The sequence below is a fragment of the Chiloscyllium plagiosum genome, chromosome 37, assembly GCF_004010195.1.
Source record: "Chiloscyllium plagiosum isolate BGI_BamShark_2017 chromosome 37, ASM401019v2, whole genome shotgun sequence".
Classification (NCBI taxonomy): domain Eukaryota; kingdom Metazoa; phylum Chordata; class Chondrichthyes; order Orectolobiformes; family Hemiscylliidae; genus Chiloscyllium; species Chiloscyllium plagiosum.
This window is the reverse complement of record NC_057746.1, coordinates 7,985,873-8,008,475: the sequence shown is the minus strand read 5'-3', so window position 1 is coordinate 8,008,475 and position 22,603 is coordinate 7,985,873. Positions and strand designations below refer to the sequence as shown.

Here is a 22,603-nt window from a genome sequence, read left to right as displayed (position 1 = left end):
CAGAATACTGAATGCCCTGGACAGAGCAGATGTTGGAAAGATGTTGCCATTGCATGGAGAGACTTCGATCGGAAGACACAGCCTTGATTACAGGGAAAACCTTTCAGAACGGAGACAAGGAGAAATTTCTTGAGTGATGAATCTGTGAAATTCGTTACCCAGAAGGCTGTTGAGGCTAAGTCATTAAGTGTATTTAAGACAGTAATAGATGGAATCTTGATTTTCAGGAGGATTAAGGAGAAAACGGGGGAATGCGGTTGGGAAACTTATCAGCCATGATTGAATGGGTGAGCAGATTCAATGGACTAAATGGCCTAACTTCTATGTCTTATCGTCTTAGGGGAGCAAGATTGGGCCATGAAATGACCTCAGCCATTAGGGTTAAAGAGAATTCCAAGGCATTCTCTTCAAACATTTAAAATAGGAGGATAACTAGGAAGCAGGTCGGATCAATAAAGGCTAAAGGAGTGCACTTCTGATTGAAACAGAGGATGTGGATGAGATCATAAGTGAATAATTTGCATCAGTATTCACCCAGGAGAAGGATATAGAGAATCGTGGGATTCATATCGAGCATGCTCTGTTGCTAGGGCTTTTTGAGATCAAGAAAGAAGTGGTGTTGGGTCTCTTGAAAAGCATTAAGTTGGATAAGTCCCCAGAGCCTGAAGGTTATTGAGAGAGGAAAGAAAGGAGATTGCTGGGTCTTTGACTAAGATCTTTGCATTTACTAGCCGCTGAAGAGTCCTTGGAGGATTGGTGAGCTGCTAATGTTGTGCCTCTGTTCAAGAAAAGCGATTGGGATAATCCAAGAAAACATATAACGGTGAGTGTCTCATCAGTGGTTGGGAGGAAGTTTTTGGCAAGAATATTTTTGGATGTTATATGCATTTGGAAAAGCATGACCTAATTAGGGGCAGTCAGCATGACTTTGTGTGGAGTAGGCATGTCTTATGAAGTTGATTGAATTTTTGGAGACGGTGACAAAAATGATTGATGAGGATAGAGCAGTGGACATGGTCTACGTGTTTTTTAGTCAGGCTTTTAACAAGATCCCTCGAGCAAAGTTCATCCAGAAGACTAAGATGCATGGGGTCTACGGTGACTTGGCAATTTGGATTCATAATTGGCTTGCCTGTAGAAAGCAGAGTGTAGTCGTAGTTTTGGTTTACATGAAATAGATTCGATAGATTGCTTACAGTGTGGAAACAGGCCCTTTGACCCAACAAATCCATACTGACCCGCCGAAGCGCAACCCACCCAGACCTATTCCCCTACATTTACCAATTCACCTAAGCTGCACAGTTTTGGACTGTGGGAGCAAACCAGAGCACCCGGAGGAAACCCACGCAGACACGGGGAGATGTTCAAACTCCACACAGTCAGTTGCCTTAGGCGGGAATTGAACCCGGGTCCCTGGCACCGTGAGGCAACAGTGCTAACCACTGTGCCACCGTGCCGCCCACGAAAGTAGAAAAGGGTTTTTGTGGTTGGCGGTGCATGACCAGTGGTGTTCTGCCAGGATCGATGCTGTGAACTCTAGTGTATATGATATATATAAATGACTTGGATGAAAATGTAGGTGCATGGGTTAGTAAGTTTGCAGTTGACAAAAAGATTGATAGAGTTGTGGATAGGTTAGAAGGTTTTCAAAGGGTACAGCTGGATATAGATCATTTGCAAATATGGCAGAGAAATGGCAGCTGGAGTTTGATCTGGATAACCGTGTGGTGTTGCACTTTGAGAGATCACATGTTAGGGAAAAGTATACAGTTAATAGCTGGAATCTGAATACATTATGTACAGAGGGATCATGGGGTTCAAGTCCAGATCTCCGTGAAAGCGGCCGTGCATGTAGGTAGTGTTAAGAAGGTATTTCACATGCTTGCCTTTATTTGTCAGGGAATTGATGCAACAGTCAGGATGTAATGCTGCAGCTTTACAAGACTTGCTGTGGCCACACTTAGAGAATTACATTCAGTTCTGATTGCTACGTTACAGGAAGGATGTGGAGACTTTAGAGAGGGTGCAGAGGACGTTTACCAGGATGCTGTCTGGTTTAGAAGGTATGAGCAAGGGGGAGAGAATTGAAAAACTTGGCTTGTTTTTTTCAGGAGTTCCAGAACCCAAAAGGAAGATTTGAGGCAAGTTTATACACTTGAGATTAGGCAGTGTCTGAGGAGCAGGTGAATTGATGTTTCGCGCCATATGCCCTTGATCAGGAATTAGGTTTTTGGGCCTGGGGAGCTGAGAGATAAATGGGAGTGGGGTTGGGGCTGAGGGGAAGGTAGCTGGGAATGTGATAGGTAAATGAAGGTTGGGGGTAAATGTGACAGGTCAGAGTGGTGGGTGGAGCGAATAGGTGGGAAGGAAGATGGACAGGTTTAAGAGGGCTGTGCCGATTTGGAGGCTTGCGACTGGGATAAAGTAGGGGGAGGGGAAATGAAAAAATGGTGAAATCCACATTGATCTTGTGTGGTTTCAGGATCCCAAGGCGTAGGGTGGTTAGGGGTTTGCTTTGAAGGATTCGCAGGCCCTGCTTGTCCTTGGTGGAGTGGGAGGGGAACTTAAAGTCTTCGGCTACGAGGCAGTGGGATTCGTTGGTGCCCACTCCCAGAGAGGTTCTCTGAAAACATCCACAAGTTGGCATCCTGTCTCCTCCACTTCAGGTGCAACGGATACAGTAGGTGACGTGTGTGGAAGTACTGGTAAATTCCTGTTGAATATGGAATGACCCTTTGGGGCTTTGGACAGAGATAAGTAGGATATATTGGCACAGGTCTTGCAGTTCTTGTGTTGACTGGGGTGGATATTGGGAGTGGAGTCTGGGATGGTGGGATGTGTCATGGGTCTGACAAGGGTTTCGCGGGTGGAATGATCTCTCCGAAACGCATGTCTCCTGGTTTCCTGTAATATTGTGCATAAATTTTGTTTTGTGGTTAGTACTGCTGCCTCTCAGCTCCAGGACCCAGGTTATATTCCTGACTTGGGCAACTGTCTGTGTGGAGTTTGCACATTCTTCTCGTGTCTGCGTGGGTTTCCTCCGGGTGCTCCGGTTTCCTCCCACAGTCCAAAAATGTGCTGGTTAGGTGGTATGGCCATGCTAAATTTCCCGTAGTGTTAGGTGCAGAGGTAAATGCAGGGGAATGGGTCTGGATGGGTTACTTTTCGGAGGATTGGTGTGGACAGGGTGGGCCGAGGGGCCTATTTCCACACTGTAGGGAATCTAATCTAATAAAATAAACATGTTCTCACCAATTTTGTATCGTCTCCAGAACAATGACCTGGGAGATTAAGGAGTGAAATTACATCTGTGGCTCTAAGGAAACCAAAATGCAAATTACAGGGACTGGAGTAAGTAGCAGAATGTGAAATGTTTACAATAACCAGATGTCTGACACTGTACACTGTTAATTTTGCTATAATGTTATTAATAAAAAATGTGGAAGCTCGCATATTGTTAATAAAATGTGTACAAGTTAAACGTTATCAGTAACGACATTAATAACAAACAGTGGAAGTGAAGTTGGACAAGAGTGGAGATGTAAACATCATATTTGTCAGCTCGTGCAGGCCCGCCCAGTTATCAACCTCTGAACTGAATATGTTAAAATTCGGCTGAGCATGATACAGATGAACCAAGCAATCTCATGTATTCTGCATCCTTAAGAGACCCCATTTCATACATGGTGTGTTTCTCCCTAATGCTCATTATCCAGTTTTCTGATTTTAGTTCCCAGTCTAAACAATAAGAACCTCTCAGATTCTTGCACTGATGACCTCGCCTCTGCTGTCAGTACAAATCAGACACTGATAATTCTGAACATGGGCTGTAATAAGCTGGGAGATTCAGGAGTGAAACGACTGTCTCTGAATGAGGAATCCAAACTAAAATGCACACTGTGCGGTAAGTGTGATTGTGTTTGACATTGTCCCACAGTGTACTATACCAGTGATGATTAAAAAGCACTGCACATTATTAATTTCTATACAAGTATTATGAATAATGTATCAGTGAGAATGATATATACTGTACATGACTCGCGCTATTGGTTAAAAATGGTGCATTACTTGTGTCAGGAATGGTATTGTTAAATATGGTTCATTTTTATTAGAATTGATAATCATACCAGTATACTCAACATTATTTCCAGCAGTAACATTGTTCTTTATTCTGTAAATACTGCACATTGATGTCTGCAGTATCGTTTTCCATATGGAGTTTTACACATGCTCTGTTTTGTGCTATCCATCATTATTATTGTTTGACCCAATCCATAGCCTGAATTGTGTCTGTTTCAGATTCTGGCTCCTAAGATCCCATCTCTGTTGTCTATGCACGTTGGTCCATGATAGACCTGAACCAAAATGATAATAAATTGTCACAGTTGGGAGCGCAACAACTGACTGTGGCTCTGTAGAACCCAAACTGTAAAATATCGAATCTGAGGTAAGTACCAGATTGTGTGAGACTGATTATCAGAACTGGATATCTGTCACTATATGTGATAACAAATGTCTGTAATTATCCCATTAAGTGTAAATTATTTTCAGTACTAGTAATGATTATTATTTTAATAGGTTGCACATTATTACTATCAGTGATACTGTTATTCATTTAAAACAAAAAAAAGTGACCAGCAAAACTAATAGCAGCATTAAACACTCTGCATTATTATTCTTGTCAGTAAAATTATCTTCAATAATTGTTTGGCACATGATTGTTAATGCAGAGCAACCTCGCTTATCCGAATACCAATTATTCGAATACCAGATTATCCGAAGGAGATCTCGAGGTCCCGATAGAAACATTATATCAAAGACGCATTTCCAACACTGATCACGTCTTTTGTTTACAGTGATTAAACAGGCACCGTCTCCAAATGACGGATCTCCTGCCCGCTCTCTTTCCCCACATTTTCCCTGGAGTTCTACAGTGGGGTGTATCCTAAACCCTGCTTTCCCCAGATAATTTCTCTAACATTGGCCTGTACAGGGCAGAGGTGTAACCTGTCAAAACGTTGCAGTAAAAAGTTGTATGTGTGTGCGCGTGCGCACACGTTCGCACTATTTGGACACTTTCCCCACAAAGGCAGCAATAGCAGCAGGTTTGCTGACCTGAAGGGGGGAGAGGGTGGTGTTGGACGGGGTTGGGAGCGAGAGGGTGCCATGGTTGGACGTGAATGGAGGCGGTGTTGGATGGGGGTGGGGCAGTGTGCTGTTGGATGGGGTTGGGGTGGTATGCTGCTGCTGCCTCGTCTCCTGAATGGGGAGTGGACTTAAAACACTCAGAACCCTGGAGGATAGGCATTTAAACGATTAAGTGAATAATTGATTATCAAACGAAATTGTGCTCGACATTTCATTCTGATAATCGAGGTTCTTCTGTATTTGTGATAGAGATATTAATAAATACTACATTAGCATCAGAAAGTGTTCAAAACCATTCACATCATCAACAGTAATTAAAATATTTCACATTAAAATAACACTGTACATTATTACCGTCAGTGATAATGTGTAACACATTATCCATTGCGTCATATTATTACAGTGTATGTTCATAAGAAATTTGGAGTGGAGCAGGCCATTCAGCCATTTGAGGCTCCTCTGCCATCCAATAAGATGAAGGCTGATTTGCCATTTCCATCTTTCTGTCCTTTCTTCGTAATCCTCGATTCCCTGACTGATCAAAAATCTATGAGGAGAAAGTGAGGACTGCAGATGTTGGAGATCAGAGCTGAAAATGTGTTGCTGGAAAAGCGCAGCAGGTCAGGCAGCATCCAAGGAGAGGAGAATCGACTTTTCGGGCATGAGCCCTTTTTCAGGATTCCTGAAGGGCTCATGCTCGAAACGTCGATTCTCCTGCTCTTTGGATGCTGCCTGATCTGCTGCGCTTTTCTAGCAACACATTTTCTGATCAAAGATCTACCTCAGCTGTACATACACATGAGAGCATGGTTAGTTAGTTTGAGGATGACACCAAAATTGACATGATAGCAGTGAAGAAGGATTTCTAAGATTACAAAGGCATGTTGATCAAATGGGTCAGTGGTCTGAAAAATGGAATATGGACTTCAATCTAGATAAAGGCAGAGTATTGCATGTTGGTACAACATACAAGGAGAGGCCTTATATAATTAATATGTTGCTGGAAAAGCGCAGCAGGTCAGGCAGCATCTAAGGATCAGGAGAATCGACGTTTCGGGCATGAGCCCTTCAGGAATCCTGAAAAAGGGCTCATGCCTGAAACGTCGATTCTCCTCTCCTTTGATGCTGCCTGACCTGCTGCGCCTTTCCAGCAACACATTTTCAGTTCTGATCTCCAGCATCTGCAGTCCTCACTTTCTCCTTATATAATTAATGGTAAGGTCTTGGGTAGTGTTGTAGAACAGGGGACCTAGTGGGTGTAGGACATAATTCTTTGAACTTTGTGTCACATATAGACAGGATGTTTAAAAAGGAGTAAGGCACACTTGCCTTAAAGTTGTACAGGTGAGGCCTCTACTGGAATATTGTCCAGTCCTGGTCGTCAATTTATATGAATGGTATTATTAAGCTGAAGAGGGTTCAGAATAGATTTACCGGGATATTGATTGGTATAGAAGGTTTGAATCATAATTAAAAACTGGAGCGTAGGAGTTTGAGAGGTGACCTAATGCAAGTTTCTAATATAATGAGGCGTACAGATAGAGATGGTTGTCCTTTACCTGGGACAGTCGATTCCAAGACGAGTGCGCACATTTTTAAGAAAGGAGAGAGATTTGGAAAAGTCAGGGGGGTAAATGTTTTGCACAGAGGGTGGTTCACATGTGGAATGAACTTACAGAGGAAGGAGTAGATCTGGGTGCAGTTACAATGTTTAAAAGCCTTTGAATAGTCACATGAAATAGGAAAGGTTTGGAGGCATGTGGCAGGTGGGACTAGTTTGGTATTATGTTTGGTTTGGACTGGTTGGGCCAATGTTTCTGTTTCCAAGTGTGCGACTTAATGACTCTGCATCCACAGATTTCTGTGGAATGGGAAGTTCCAAAGGCAATCAACCCTCAGAAAGGCAATGTCTCTTCATCTCAGTCTTACATTGGTGCCTCTTTCTTCTAAGACTATGGCTCTTTGTCCTAGACTCTCCAATGAGAGGAAACATCTTCTTGCATTTACCCTGTCAAATCTCTTAAGTATCCTAGATGTTTCAAAGAGGTCATTTCTAATTCTAACTCCAGTGAGTAGTGTCCCAGGGAGTTTAACTTTTGTTCATAAAGCAATCTCAATACCAGGGATCATCCAAGAGAACCTTCTCTGAACTGTCACCAATGAAATGAAAACTTTGCGTAAATCAGGGGAGCAAAACTGTTCCAGTACTCCCGATGTTGTCTCACCAGCACCTTGTATCGCTGCAGTTATTCTTCCCTACTTTGACAACTCATTTGGGAAATTCTATCTATGAGTGAGCACTCTAATCCAGAACCTGACGCTGATACTGGCACAATAACAGTTAACACGTTAAGTAAAATATTTCGCAAAACAATACAAAAAAACTAAATCAAAACCTTAAATTCAGAATTTTACAATGACAGAATCACATTGAACAGAATGCGGCCCATTGTGTTTGTACAACCAAAATTGTACTAAATCTACCTCAGTTCTACTTTCCAGATCTGGCCCATAGCTTGGGATGTTAGATATTTAAAGTGCTTATCCAAGTACTTTTTGAAGGTTGTGCGCTTTCCAGTCTCATCTACACTCCTGGCAGCGCTCTGCAGGCCTCCACAATCTTCCAGGCAAGAAGATCTTTCCAGCAAACTTCCTGGCCTTCAACTTAAATTAATGCCATCTTGCTTATGGCAGTTCCAGTTGTTGTTTTGTATTCAACTTGTCCTTGCCCCTCAAATAATCACATGCCCCAATTTCTGTTCTAAAGAAACCAGCCTGAGCTTATACAACCTTCCTCTTCACAACCAGTTTGCTACAGTCTTTGCAGGATTCTGCTGAATCTCCTTCGCACTCCCTCCAGTGCAATCACACACAATGACCTTAACTGCGCACAATACTCCAGTTGTGACCGAACCTGTACTGCATGCACATCTTGTACTGCTCCAACAGGACTTGCCTGCTCTTATAATCTATACCTCAACTGTTGGAAGCACATGTCCAGTATTCCTTCTGTGCCCCATTAATCTGTCCTGCCACCTTCAGGGATCTCTGCACTATCACCTCAAGATCTTCCAGTTCATCTGAACTTCCTCATGTCCTATCATTCACTGAGTACTATCTTGTCTTGTGACTTTTGCCAAAGTGCATCACCTCACATTTATCAGGGTTACATTTCATCTGCCCATCTGACCAACCGGTTTATTTCTATCTGTAATCTAAGCCTGTATTCCTCAGGGCAACCGCCTGGTCAAAATCTGTGTCTTCTGCAAACTTACTCATCATTTCAAATTCACCCCGCATCTTCACTCCTCCCACCACCCCCTCCCCGCCGCACATACACGCATCATTTATGAGTATTATAATCAATAACGCACCCAAAACTGATCCCTGTACTATATACCACAAGATCTAGTCTCCAATTACACAAACAGCCTTCTGTCAACATCCTCTACCTCCTCTGACTGAACCAATTTTTGGAGCCAACTAGGTGGAACCCAGTAGGCGTTTGATAAAGTTCCCCATGGTAGGCTGATGGAGAAAGTGAAGTTGCATGGCGTCCACAGTGTACTCGCTAGATGCTTAGAGAACTGGCTGGGCAACAGGAGACAGAGAGTAGTAGTGAAAGGGAATTTATCAAAATGGACAGCTGTGACCAGCAGTGTTCCACATGGATTCCTGCTGTGACTACTGTTGTTTGTGAAATACGTAAATGATCTGGAGGTAGTTATAGGTGGTCTGATTAGCAAATTTGCTTATGACACTAAGATTGGTGATGTGCTAAATAGTAAATGGGATTGTCAGACAATGCAGCAGAATATAGATATATTGGAGAGTTCGGCAGAGAAATGGCAGATGGTGTTTAATCCGTGCAAACGTGATGCGATGCATTTTGGAAAGTTCAATTCAAGCGCGAAATATATGATAAGTGGAAAAGACCTGGGGAAAATTGTTGTGCAGAGAGATTTGTGTGTTCAGGCCCATTGTAACCTATAGGTGGCAACGCAGGCCAATAGTGTGGACAAGAAGGCTTAGGGAATGTTTTCCTTCATTGGACAGGGTATTGACTACAAGAGTTGAGACGTCATGTGACAGTTATATAAGACTTCGTTTCGGCCACATCTTGAATACTGCCTACAGTTCTGGACGCCACATTACCAAAAGGACGTGGACACGTTGGGCATGGTGCAGAAGAATTTCGCCAGGCTGTGGCCTGGTATGGAGGGCACTGGCTAAGAGGAGAGGTTGAGTAGATTAGGATTATTTTCATTAGAAAGACGAAGGTTGAGGGAGGGGAACCTGACTGAGGTCTACAAATTCATGAGAGGTATTGACAGGGTGGATAGCAAAAGCTTTTTCCCAGAGTTGGGAACTCAGTTACTAGAAGTCACGAGTTGAAGCTGAAAGGGGAAAGGTTTAAGGGAGATATACAGGGGAAATTATTTACACAGAGGTTGGTGGGTGCCTGGAACACTTCGCCAGTGGACATGATAGAGGCGGGCATGATAGCATCTTTTAAGATGTATCTAGACAGATACAGACCCTTACAAAATTGGCAACAGGTTTTGATCTGGATTGGCATAGGCTTGGAGGGCGGAAGGGCAGTTTGCTGTAATTTGCTGTAATTTGCTTTTGTGTTTTTCTTTGTTCTAAGTTACTCTGGATGCCATGTGCTTTTACCTTCGTTATTAATTTCCCATGTGGGACTTTACCAATGCTGAAATCCATATCAATTACATCAATTGCCCTACCCTCAATCTATCGACCTGGTTAGTTCCTTGAAAACTCCATTAGATTTGTTCAGCATGACCTCCTTCTGACAAAGCCCATGCTGACTATCCCTGATCAAACTTTGTCCCTTAAAGGCAGATTACTTCTCTCGTTCAGAAGTTTCTCCAACAGTTTTCCTCATGCTGATGTGATAATCATGGGCCAGTTATTCCTGGTCTGTCACTACAGCTCTATTCGTGTCATCTGAGAATTTATTCATCGTATCCACTACATTTATGTCCAAATCATTGCACATCGCAAACAAAATAATTCCAGCACCGAGACCGACAGAACCCATTGCAAATAGGCATCCATTAAAAGAAACATCATTTTACCATTAGTGTATGCTTCCTCCCTCTCAGTAATTTTCAACTCCAACTTGCCACTTTACTTTTAATCTCATCGTCTCTTACTTTCACGACCTGTCCACAATCTGGGCCTTTTGAAAAAGGAACCACGTCAAAAGCATTGCTACTGTCCAAGTAGACCACATGGCAACGTCACTGGAACAAAAGTCATTGAAGCCAAAGGAGGACGTAGATATAGTTTTTTTTTAGATTAGATTACTTACAGTGTGTCGTCTCTTACTTTCACGACCTGTCCACAATCTGGGCCTTTTGAAAAAGGAACCACGTCAAAAGCATTGCTGCTGTCCAAGTAGACCACATGGCAACGTCATTGGAACAAAAGTCATTGAAGCCAAAGGAGGACGTAGATATAGTTCTTCGAGGTAAAGTCACTAAAGGGGATTGAAACAGAGCAGCAACATGATACTGAGCTGGATGGTCAGCTGTTTCACATTGAATGGTGGACCAGGATCGAAAGGCTGAATGGGCTCCTCCTGCTCCTATCTTCCAGCTATGTATTTAGCCATGGAGCCCGGGTAGGAAGAAGTAGGCAGGGCTGGGATTCTCCAGGAGACTGCTCTTCCACATCAGTTTTCAATGAGGGATGGTTTGATGGATATTATTTATCATTTGTCTTTAACACAAGATTTGCAAATTTAGTTTTAAAAAAATATAAAAGTTTATTCAACAATAAATAAATCTAAAAGAAAAGAAATGAAACTATCTGAAAAATAACTGTTTTAAAAAAAATCAAATGCCCTAGAAAACAAAATCCTGTCTACTCCCGGACGCCAGCACTATCCAGTTACCCAAGCTCCACGGAAATATTCCTTCCCTGTCTGAACCATTGGTTTGATTTAACTGCTTTTCAGTTCTTGTTTTGTGAACTGTGAAGTGTTCTTTTTTCCCCATTTCTCCTATCCAGAAGTGTAATCGCACACAGCTGAACAACGTTCCCATAATCAAAATTATCATTGACAATTTGCGTTTAGTTAGCATATAATCACCAGCAGGAAACCACTCGTGCAACCAGTGGAATATTTACAACAACGCCGCTTACAGGCAAAGAAAATCATTACAAATGACAGAGTGGGAAGGGACGAAATCGCAGCAGAGTTGTGGGGAGAGGGCAGGGGCACAGATGAAGCACTATATACCCTGAGGTGCACAGCTCTATCTAAAAGCATCAGGAGCATTGATACACACCACATGCTCCTTCTCCACGGACACGCTGCTGTGTAGCCTTTATCCTCAATCATAGAACAGAATCCCTACAGCATGGACGGAGAACATTGGTCCATCAAATCCCACCGACCATCTGAAGAAAATCTCAACCAGAGCACTCCATCCCTGAAACACTGCATTTCACACGGTTGATTCACCAAGTCTGCAAATTCCTGGACGCTGTGGACAAAATGCTGAAAATAGGAGTAAAGACAGGATTTTTGGCAGTTTGAAGGAACAGCGAGATCTGGCTGTGCATGTACATAGATCCCTCAAAGTTGCCATCCACGTGGATAGGGTTGTTAAGAAAGCATATGGTGTTTTGGCTTTCATTAACAGGGGAATAGAGTTTAAGAGCCGCGAGATTTTGCTACAGCTCTGCAAGTCCCTGGTGAGACCACACTTGGAACATTGTGTCCAGTTCTTGTCGCTCTACTATATGCAGAGGCTTTGGAGAGGGTGCAAAGAAGGTTTACCAGGATGTTGCCTAAACTGGAGGGCTTGCCTTCTGAAGAAAGGTAGAATAAGCTCGGACATTTCTCTCTGGAGGGAAGGAGGAAGAGAGGAGATCTGATCGAGGTATACAAAGTAATGAGAGGAATAGATAGAGTGAATAGCCAGAGACTATTCCCCATTACAGGATTGACTGGTACGAGGGGTCATAGTTTTAAGGTATTATGATAAAGGTATAAAGGAGATATCAGAAGTAGGTTCTTTACGCAGGGAATTGTGAATGCATGGAATGCATTTTCAGTGGTGATGGTAGAAGCAGAGCCATTAGGGACATTCAAGCGACTGCTGGACGTGCACATGGATAGCGGTGAGTTGAGGGGTGCTAGGTTAAGTTATTATATATTAGATTAGGATTATACCTCGGCACAACATCATGGGCTTTAAGGGCCAGTTCCGTGCTGCAGTTTTCTATGTTCTATGTTCTTTAAAAGCATTACTCACAACAGCCCTATTTTCCTCTACCTCCCAGCCGAGCTGAGGCTGATAGCCAAGTTCCATACCCATAATTAGTGGTTGTTATGGGGGACTTTAACTTTCCTGATATTGATTGGGAAAGCTATCGAGGGCCAAAGGGCCTGTACTGCGCTGTATTCTTCTATGTTCTATGTTCTATAAGGATGGCTTCAACTGGGACCTCAGGTTCATGTCACAGTACAGGTGACCCCACTTTATGATACACTCTCAAACATACACATACAAACCGCTCTTACATACTCACACACTGACGCAGACCCTCTACCACACACACTGTCTCTCAGACACTCATCCACATACACCCTGCAAGAGGCGCACATGTGTGCAAACTTGCACATACGCACTCTGTCTCCCTTACATACACACACGCATATAAGTCTATGTGATGAATTTGCATTGGCAGAATTGTAATTGCAGACATATTTTATTTTGTTCCAAGAGCATACATTCTGCTGGCAGTCAATCCATGTAACATTTTATACATTCTGACTTTGGAAATAGAACCAATCTGACACAAGACTGAGATACAGACAGACTCACACGTTTGATGCATTGTTTGAGCTGAGGTATCATCTTTTATTTTAAATAAAACCTTAAGTTATGTTGAGAATGGGACTTGAAAGAAGTTCTTGGATTTACATATCACCATTCTGTGAGATGAAAGACTACGCAATCTAGACTTGTTCAACACATCGTATATCAGTTCCATGCATGAGACTGTGATCTTTTGCTATACATTCTGTGTCTTATGATCCTGGTCCACAGCTACCTGAGGAAGGAACGGTGCTCTGAAAGCTATCATTTCCAAATAAATGATTGAACATAGAACAGTACAGATGAGTACACACCCTTCGGCCCACGATGTTGTGCCGAGCATTTATCTTAACCTAAGATCAACCTAACGTACCCACTCCTTAATGTACTGTCGTCCATGTGCTTGTCCAGCAGTCGCTTAAATGTCCCTAATATCTCTGACTCTGCTACTACTACTGGCAGTGCATTCCACACAACCACTACGTTCTGTGTAAAGAACCTACCTGACATCTGCCCCATACCTTCCTCAACAACAGCCTCACCGGCATAGATTTCACCAAGGAGGAAGAAACCGACAACAAACTCGCATTCCTGGACGTCACAGTCGAAAGAAAGGACAATGGACAACTAGAAATCTGCGTATACAGAAAATCGACAAACACTGACCAATTACTTAACTACACCAGCAACCATCCCAACACACACAAACGAAGCTGTATCAGAACACTGTTCCAACGAGCCACCACACAGGCGAACTTCGGAAAACATAGGAGAACCACCTATACAATGTATTCAAGGTGAACGGATACTCAAATAATACAGTCCGTAGATTCCTCAAGGACAAACCATGACAAGCATACCAAACACAACCAGAAACCCTTACCACCTTACGATATATCAAAGATGTTTCAGAAATGACAGCCACACTACTAAGACTCCTCGGAATCCTAGTAGCACACAAACTCACCAACATGCTCAAACAAAAACTAACAAACTTAAAAGACCCAGTACAACCCATGCACAAAACTAAGTCGACTACAAAATTCCATGCAAGGACTGCCACAAACACTACGTAGAACAAACAGGAAGAAAGTTAGCCACCAGGACACACGAACACCAGCTAGCCACAAAAAGACACTACCCTCTCTCCCTCGTAGTCCTACACACGGATGAAAAAAACAACCAATTCGATTGTGACAACACCTCTATCCTGGGACAGACGAAGCAAAGACATGCCAGAGAATTCCTAGTGGCCTGGCAATCCAACCACAACGCCATAAACAAACACATAGATCTAGATACCATATATCAACCCCTCAGAAAACAAACAGGAAATTACATCACCACAAACCCCAGGAATCCCATCCAGGACAAACATATAAATAGAAAGCAGGAGAAAACAGCTTCGCTTCACTTGGAGGTCGCCACTGATGATGTTACCTAGCCAGGTAATGAAAGGTCTGGATATCAAACCTAGAGCTCAGCGAGCAAAGCTACACCCTAAAGCTTTCTCCAATTACGTTAAAATTATGACCCCTCGTAACAGCTATTTCTGCCCTAGTGGAACCTCTCTGGCTATCTACTCTCCCTATGCCTCTAATTACCTTGTACACCTCTGTGAAATCACCTCCCTTCCTTCTTCTCTCCAGGGTGAAAAGCCCTCGCTCACTCAACCACTCTTCGTTAGACAAGCTCTCCAGGCAGCATCCTGATAAATCTCCTCTGCACCCCCTCTAAATTCTCTTAAGCACCTACATCCTTCATGTAATGAGGCGACTTGAACTGAACACAATATTCCAAGTGTGATCTAACCATGGTTTTATAGAGCTGCAGCAAAGCCTGCAGCTCGTAAACTCATCCCTCCTGTTAATGAAAGCCAAAACACCATATAACTTCTTAACAGTGGCACAGTGGTTAGCACTGCTGCCTCACAGCGCCAGAGACCCGGGTTCAATTCTCGACTCAGGCGACTGACTGTGTGGAGTTTGCACATTCTCCCCGTGTCTGCGTGGGTTTCCTCCGGGTGCTCCGGTTTCCTCCCACAGTCACAAAGATGTGCGGGTCAGGTGAATTGGCCATGCTAAATTGCCCATAGTGTTAGGTTAAAGGGGTAAATGTAGGGGTATGGGTGGGTTGCGCTTCGGCGGGTCGGTGTGGACTTGTTGGGCCGAAGGGCCTGTTTCCACACTGTAAGTAATCTAATCTTATCTAAGTAATCTAATCTAAGGAGCCCTATCAATTTGAGTGGCAACTTCGAGGGATCTAGGTACGTAGACCCCAAGGTCCTCATGTTCCTATCAAGAATCCTGTCTTTAACCCTGTAACCAGCATTCAACGTCAACCTTCCAAAATTAATCACTTTGCATTTATCCAGGTATAACTCCATCTGCCACTTCTCAGCCCCACTCTGCATCCTATCAATGTCTTGTTGTAGCCTGCAACAGCACTTGGTACTACTTACAATACCACCCACCTTTGTCATTGGCAAACTAGCTAAGTCACCCCTGTACTTCTTCAAACAAATCATTTATAAAAAAAATACAAAGAGCAGAGGCCCAAGAACAAATTCGTACAGTACACCACTGGACACCGACCTCGTGGCAGAATACTTTCGATCCACTACTACACACTGTCTTCTTTCGGCCAGCCACTTCTGTATCCAGTTGGACTATAACCTGGTGCTGTGTGACTTTTAACTTTGTCCACCACATTCGAACACCGGATCCTCCTCATCAATCTGCTTCCATAACAGTAATTTCTCAAAAATGGAATTGTTCTCTCACACCTCTTCTGTGTTCTCTTGAAAGTGTGCACAATCTTCCTAAGATACCATACCAAGAACTGAATGCAGTAATCCAGCTGAGGCCAAATTTTTATTTTGCACAAGTTGAAAATAATTTGTTTTGTAATAAATTGCTCCTATACACAAATTAATGAAGCCTAAGCATCAATGGCCAGTTACACCAATCAGGCAGCTTGTCCTATTACCTTTCGACCAGCATCAACCATTCAGACAGAACTGACAGATTACTGACAATTGCCTCTACAGATGAGGACAAGGCCAACTGTGACTGCTAGCTGTATGAACCAATTAGATAATACCGACATCTCAAGCCATCAACACATGAACTATCAGCCAATCAGAAAATCCAGCCTTTATCTTGGCAGTTTGAACCAATCAGAATGTCTCAGTTTGTCACCGTTATTTCCTTTATCCAGTAGTTGCTGAGTTCTGCCTATGTGACAGCTGCGTTATCCAATCAGAAATCAGCAAGCTCCCTGGCAGGACCAGGAACCATGGGACAGACTCAAAACAAGTCCTAAGAACAGTAGATGCTTGTAATCAGAAACTGGGTTAGCTGTTCGAAACTTTTACTTCTCCCCACAGATGCTGCCAACTCTACCGAGGTTTTTCCAGCTATTTCTGCTTTTGTTTGTGACAGTGAGAAAGAAGTTTTACACAGAGACTTAACAGAACAGTTTGAAGACAGTGGGACCATCGTGTCCATGCTTGCCAACAATTACCTGAGTACAATAATCCCATTTTCCAGCTTTGGTTCTATAGCCTTAGTAGCTAGAGCAAAGCAATTCAACAATTAGGTGCTGGTTATATATTACACCAGTTTCAGACTCAACCGCACCATCAGGCAGTGGCTTCCATACTCCAACGACCTTCTAAGGGACAAACCTTCTCTGAAACTGTTCTCTTAGCCATCTTCCTCTTAACATAAATCTGTGGCTCTGGTTGTTGAATCCTCCACTGATGGAAAAAGAAAGTAAATGCATCCCATCCATACCCCTTTTAATCATATAAAATTCTATCAGGTCCCCTCTGAAGCTTCATTGCTAAAATCGAAGATTTCCTCATAGTTTGTGCGTGCCTGTGGGTGTGTGCACGTGTGTGTGTATGGGTATGTGTATTTGTGCATATATGTATGTGCGTGGGTGGTGTGTCTGTCTGTCTCAGTGTGCACTGACCATTCTGGTGTCTCGAGGAGAGTGAATTGAAAAGGATCAGGGTATTTTATGTTAAGACATGAATTTCCATCTTGCAAATAAGTGATTAAAGATCAAGTGTTGCTAATGGATAGACATGGTCAAATGTTAAAATATTTTAATGTTGAAATTAAACTGACCCCTGTGATTTGACGGGATACCTTGTGACTAACTTCTCCGGTCCGGCAGAAGACTGACTATTGTTGCGATGTGGACAAATCGCTATGCTAATTACAATTAAACACCTAGAAACGCTCACCTCGCCTTGGAAGCTGTTAAAATTTGTGTGGATGAAAAAGTGATTCCTGATTTCTACCGCATAAGTAAAACGTAAGAATTTTTTTTTTAACTCTAACAGTGAACACTAAGCAAATCTATTACCAAACCAAACACTCTTTTTCCTAAGTAACCACTAAGGGGAGCTGAACACTATTCTATTAATTTTTGAATAAGTCAATTTTTTAAAATTAACTTATTTTCTCAAAGTCCATAGTCTCTGATGCTGTTTTCCTCCTCGTCTTCCGATTCTGCTGTCTTCTCCCTGGGTTGAAAGTGAGATCTGCAGATGCTGGAGATCAGAGCTGGAAATATGTTGCTGGAAAAGCGCAGCAGGTCAGGCCGCATCCAGGAAACAGGAGAATCGACGTTTCCGGCATAAGCTCCCCATTTCTGAAGAAGGGCTTATGCCCGAAACGTCGATTCTCCTGTTCCCTGGATGCTGCCTGACCTGCTGCGCTTTTCCAGCAACACATTTCCAGCTTCTCCCTGGGTTGCCTTCTTACCTTTTTGCTAACTGCTTTTACAGGAAAATGTACGTTTTGATAGATAGTGCCTTCTTAGAGATTTCTTTGCGAGCTTTACATGTTAGATAGGTAGATAGATTAGATAGATAGGTTAGATAGCTCTCTGGCTCTACGCCAGTTGCTCTGACCAGTTTTAAAAATGCCTGTATTTTATTATACCCACAACATTGTTCCTGCTCATTGATCCACTGTTATCAATACAATAACTTCAAACTTAATTGGGTTTCAGTATGCCCTTTGTTCATTACAACACTGTGCCCCACATTAAGCTCTGTTAGGGGTATAGTTGTGATTCCAACAGCAAGGGTTCAACTTCCATACCAGCTGAGATTATCATGAAGATTTTCCTTCTCGCCTGAGACATCATGACTGTCAGGTTAAGCCACCACCAGTCAAATCATTCATCTGAGAGAACAATTCTACAGAATATATGAAAATGGCGCAAAAGTACGCCATTCTGTGCCTTGTGTCTAACTACTTTTCAGTAAGATCATGGATAATCCATTGACATCTCAAATTCCACATTCCCATTTAATCTTGCTAACCCTTACTCTCATGCCAAAGATATAAACCTACCAAAATTTGCCTTACAAACATTTAAACCCTGCACCGACTAATGCAGAGACAGAGACATAGTGATAATCTCAGTACTGAAGAAAGACATTTCTCCTAACCACTATCTCAAAATGGCAACCCCTAATTTTTATGTATCAATCCCAAGTTCTGTATGCACCAAGAAAGGAACCATCCTTTTCACTTTGACCTTGTCAAGAATAATTCAGAATGTGCTGAAAGTAGAATATTACATTTAAAAGCAGATAAAAAAACAATGCTGTTTAAGTTATTTTATTTACCAGCTCAGGAACAACGTCATTTAAAGTAAAGATGGTGCTTGATTTCAGTTTGGATGGTACGGGCATCATGTTTGGAACTTAATGAATTAAATTAATTTCTCCAGTTTTTATATAAAGTCATTTCACTCAATTCTCAGGATGTAACTCCAGCCTTCGGTGAAGAATCCTATAAACTGAAGCAGAACATCCTTATAGTCAATTCCTCTCATAATAAAAGGATAGCATTCCATTAGCCACCTAAACTAACTTTTTGTAACTGATGCATTAGAACCTTGGATCCCTCTGCATCTTAGAGAAGTTGGAGAAGAAGTTGCAACTGTCACAGATTGCGAACAAAGGGCATTCAGCCTATTGAGTCTGCACCAACCCTCTGAAAAGCATTCCATCTGAACTCACCACCCTTCGATCCCTGCAACCCCTTATTTACTTTGGTTAATCCACCTAGCCCGCACATTTCTGGACACTATGGGGCAATTTAGCACAGCCAATCCACTTAATATATACATCTTTGGATTGTGGGAGGAAATCAGAGTACCGGAGGACAAAGGGAGAATGTGCTTAATCCAGACAGACCGTCACCTGATATTAGAATCTAACCTGTTTCCCTGGTACTGTGAGGCAACAGTGCTAACCATGGTGCCATCTCAGTCTATCATTAAATAAAAAGTGGTGACGTTCACGAATGACTGCACAATGCTTAGCATCATTTGCAACTCCTCAGATACTGAAGCAGTTAGTGTCCAAATGTGACAAGATCTGGAAAATGTCCAGGGTTGGGCTGACAAGTGGCAAATAACATTTGTGCTGCATGAATGCCAGGCAATGTCCAACTCCACCAAGAAAGAATTTAGCTATCACCCTTCAATATTCATTGGCATCACCATGAATGAATCCCTATTACCACCATTCTGAGGTTACATAGGAGGCATAGTTAGTAACCTTGCAAATGACACCAAAATTGGAGGTGTAGTGGACAGCAAAGAAGGTTACCTCAGATTACAACAGAATCTTGATCAGATGGGCCAATGGGCCAAATAGTGGCAAGATCGAGTTTAATTTAGATAAGTGTGAGGTGCTGCATTTTGGAAAGGCAAATCAGAGCAGGACTTATATACTTAACGTAAGGTAATGGGGAGTGTCGCTGAACAAAGAGACCTTGGAGTGCAGGTTCACAGTTCCTTCAAAGTGCAGTCGCAGGCAGATAGGAGAGTGAGGAAGGCATTTAGCATGCTTTCCTTTATTGATCAGAGCACTATAGGAGTTGGGAAGTCATGTTGCGGCTGTACAGGACATTGGTTAGGCCACTGTTGGAATATTGCGTGCAATTCTGGTCTCCTTCCTATCAGAAAGATGTTGTGAAACGTGAAAGGGTTCAGAAAAGATTTACAAGGATGTTTCAAGGGTTGGAGGATTTGAACTATAGGGAGAGGCTGAATAAGCTGAGGCTGTTTGCCCTGGAGTATTGAAGGTTGAGGGGTGAGCTTAGACGTTTATAAAATCCTAAGGGGCATGGATAGGGTGAATAGACAGATATTTTCCATGGGGTGGGCTCCAGAACTGAGGACATAGGTTTAGGATGAGAGGGGAAAGATATAAAAGGGACCTGATGGACAACGTTTTCACACAGAGGGTGGTGCATGCATGGAATGAGCTGCCAGAGGCTGGTACAATTACAGCATTTAAAAGGTATATGAATAAGAAGGGTTGAGAGGGATATAGGCTAAGTGCTGACAAATGGGACTAGATTAGTTCAGGATATCCAGTCCTGATTGAGTTGGACCAAAGAGTCTGTTTCCATGCTGTCCATTCCTATGACTCTACTGTGGCTATAAAGGAAGGTTAAAGGCTGGGAATCCTGCAAGCAAGTAACTTAACTCCTGACCAACCAAGCCTGTCCACCATCTACAAGGCAAAGGTCAGGAGTACGAATACTCCCTACTTGCCTGGATAAGCACAGTTCCAACAACATCGAGGATGCTTGACACGGTCTAGCACAATGCAACACACTTGACTGGCACCATATCTACAAACATTGATTTCTTCCACTACTGTCACTCAGTAGCAACAATGTATACAATATATAAGATGCAGTGAAGAAATTCTCCACGGTTCCTTACAGAAGGTGGCAGTTAGATGGGCGGCACTGTGGCACAGTGGTTAGCCCTGCTGCCTCACAGCGCCAGAGACCCGGGTTCAATTCCCGCCTCAGGCGACTGACTGTGTGGAGTTTGCACATTCTCCCCGTGTCTGCATGGGTTTCCTCCGGGTGCACCGGTTTTCTCCCACAGTCCAAAGATGTGCAGGTCAGATGAATTGGCCATGCTAAATTGCCCGTAGTGTTAGGAAAGGGGTAAATGTAGGGGTATGGGTGGATTGTGCTTCGGCGGGGCGGTGTGGACTTGTTGGGCCGAAGGGCCTGTTTCCACACTGTAAGTAATCTCATCTAATCTAATCTAAAAACTTTAACTATAACCATCCTGACTTCAAACCATATCATTGTTCCTTCAGTCTTGCTGGGTCAAATTCCAGGAACTCCTTCCCAAATGGCACTGGGGACCTATCCACAGCAAATGGTCTGCAGTGGTTCAAGAAGGCAGTTCACTACCACGTTCTCAAGGGATAGGCAATAAATGCTGACCCAGTCAATGACATCCATATCCCAAGGACAAGTTAAAAGAAACTAGTCACATCTATCCAATCAAAAAAAAAACATTTATGCAGACTCTGTTTTCTGTCTGTCATAATCTATACTTATGTGTTACCCCTTGCAGCATGAGCTCCTAGTTTTGAAAATAACACTTAGTGGGACACCATGTCACATGTCCTTTGGAAATCCAAGGACAGTACATTAATTCTAATTTACCCAAAGCACAAATTATTCCTTCAAGGAGTACCAAAAATAATTGTTTAGACTCTGCACTAAAAAGGTACATTTGATGAAGATGTTAACTGTTTTCATGGGTCTACACTCAGTTCACTTTTGCAAAGTCAACTTGACTTGGTCCTCTTGGAATGAACATCAGCAGCTGAAAATCAAAAATCACTGTTTGCAACATTGTGCACAGACAACCACCGAATGATGCCTGGTTTGCTGTATTCTTCCAACCTTCTGCCTATCTACTTCATAATTAAATAAACTGGCACTTGCAGGGGGCACAGCTGTCCAGAAATTAACCCTTTCCTCTGTCACTGTCCCCTTTCTTCATAGTACTGAGTCACAGAAGCCTAACTCTGCACACCATTGATGACTCCACACTTAGCAATGTGGTTACTCATTTTTGACTGATACCCAGAGTGTTCTTCAGCATGGTTATGAAGAATGTCAGATTAAACTCATGTTATATCACAATCTAGCATGCTGGAACATACGCAGTATGCTTCTTTGCTGCAAGGTCCCAAATCCGCACAAAATTAAATCAATTAATTTAGAATGCACTTTGATAAAGGGTATCAGGGGTATTAGATGTGAAACCAAGAACAATGAATTTTCAATATTAATCAGAAATGAACTGCAGACCAGATTTTTGTATACCCAAGTGCTGTAGAACCTATGTCACTAAAATTATGTAAAAAGGATTTAGACAGGTTTTTTTCGTCAAATATTAGTGGTTGAGGCCAATGAAGAGCTGACATGAAAGAGAAGTTGAAACCTTGGGCAGATCAGCTCATGATCACACTGAATAGCAAAACAGGCTTGCCTAGCCCACTTCTGCTCCTCACCTCCTATGAACTTTTGAGCATTTTCTGAACCAACCATAGAACATTCCTGAGACTGCCTCCTTCAACAAATATTGTACTTTCTTGCATAAACAAACTCCTGCACTGAACAATATTGCATCACAGCAACTCCAAAGAAACATCTGTCACACTTAGTTTATGGCTTGATTGCTAGATGTTCTTTGCAACAATGAATCAACCGAGCAGTCATAGTAGATTCCTGATA

General features: G+C 42.6%; 1 long non-coding RNA gene across 1 annotated transcript; it reads left to right on the top strand.

The window, feature by feature from the left end:
* Positions 1-3,231: 3,231 nt before the first annotated feature.
* On the top strand, positions 3,232-11,750 carry LOC122541288. The gene is made up of 3 exons (XR_006309555.1): positions 3,232-3,904; positions 4,300-4,447; positions 11,188-11,750. It is a non-coding gene; the product is annotated as an uncharacterized LOC122541288 (long non-coding RNA).
* Positions 11,751-22,603: the final 10,853 nt, after the last annotated feature.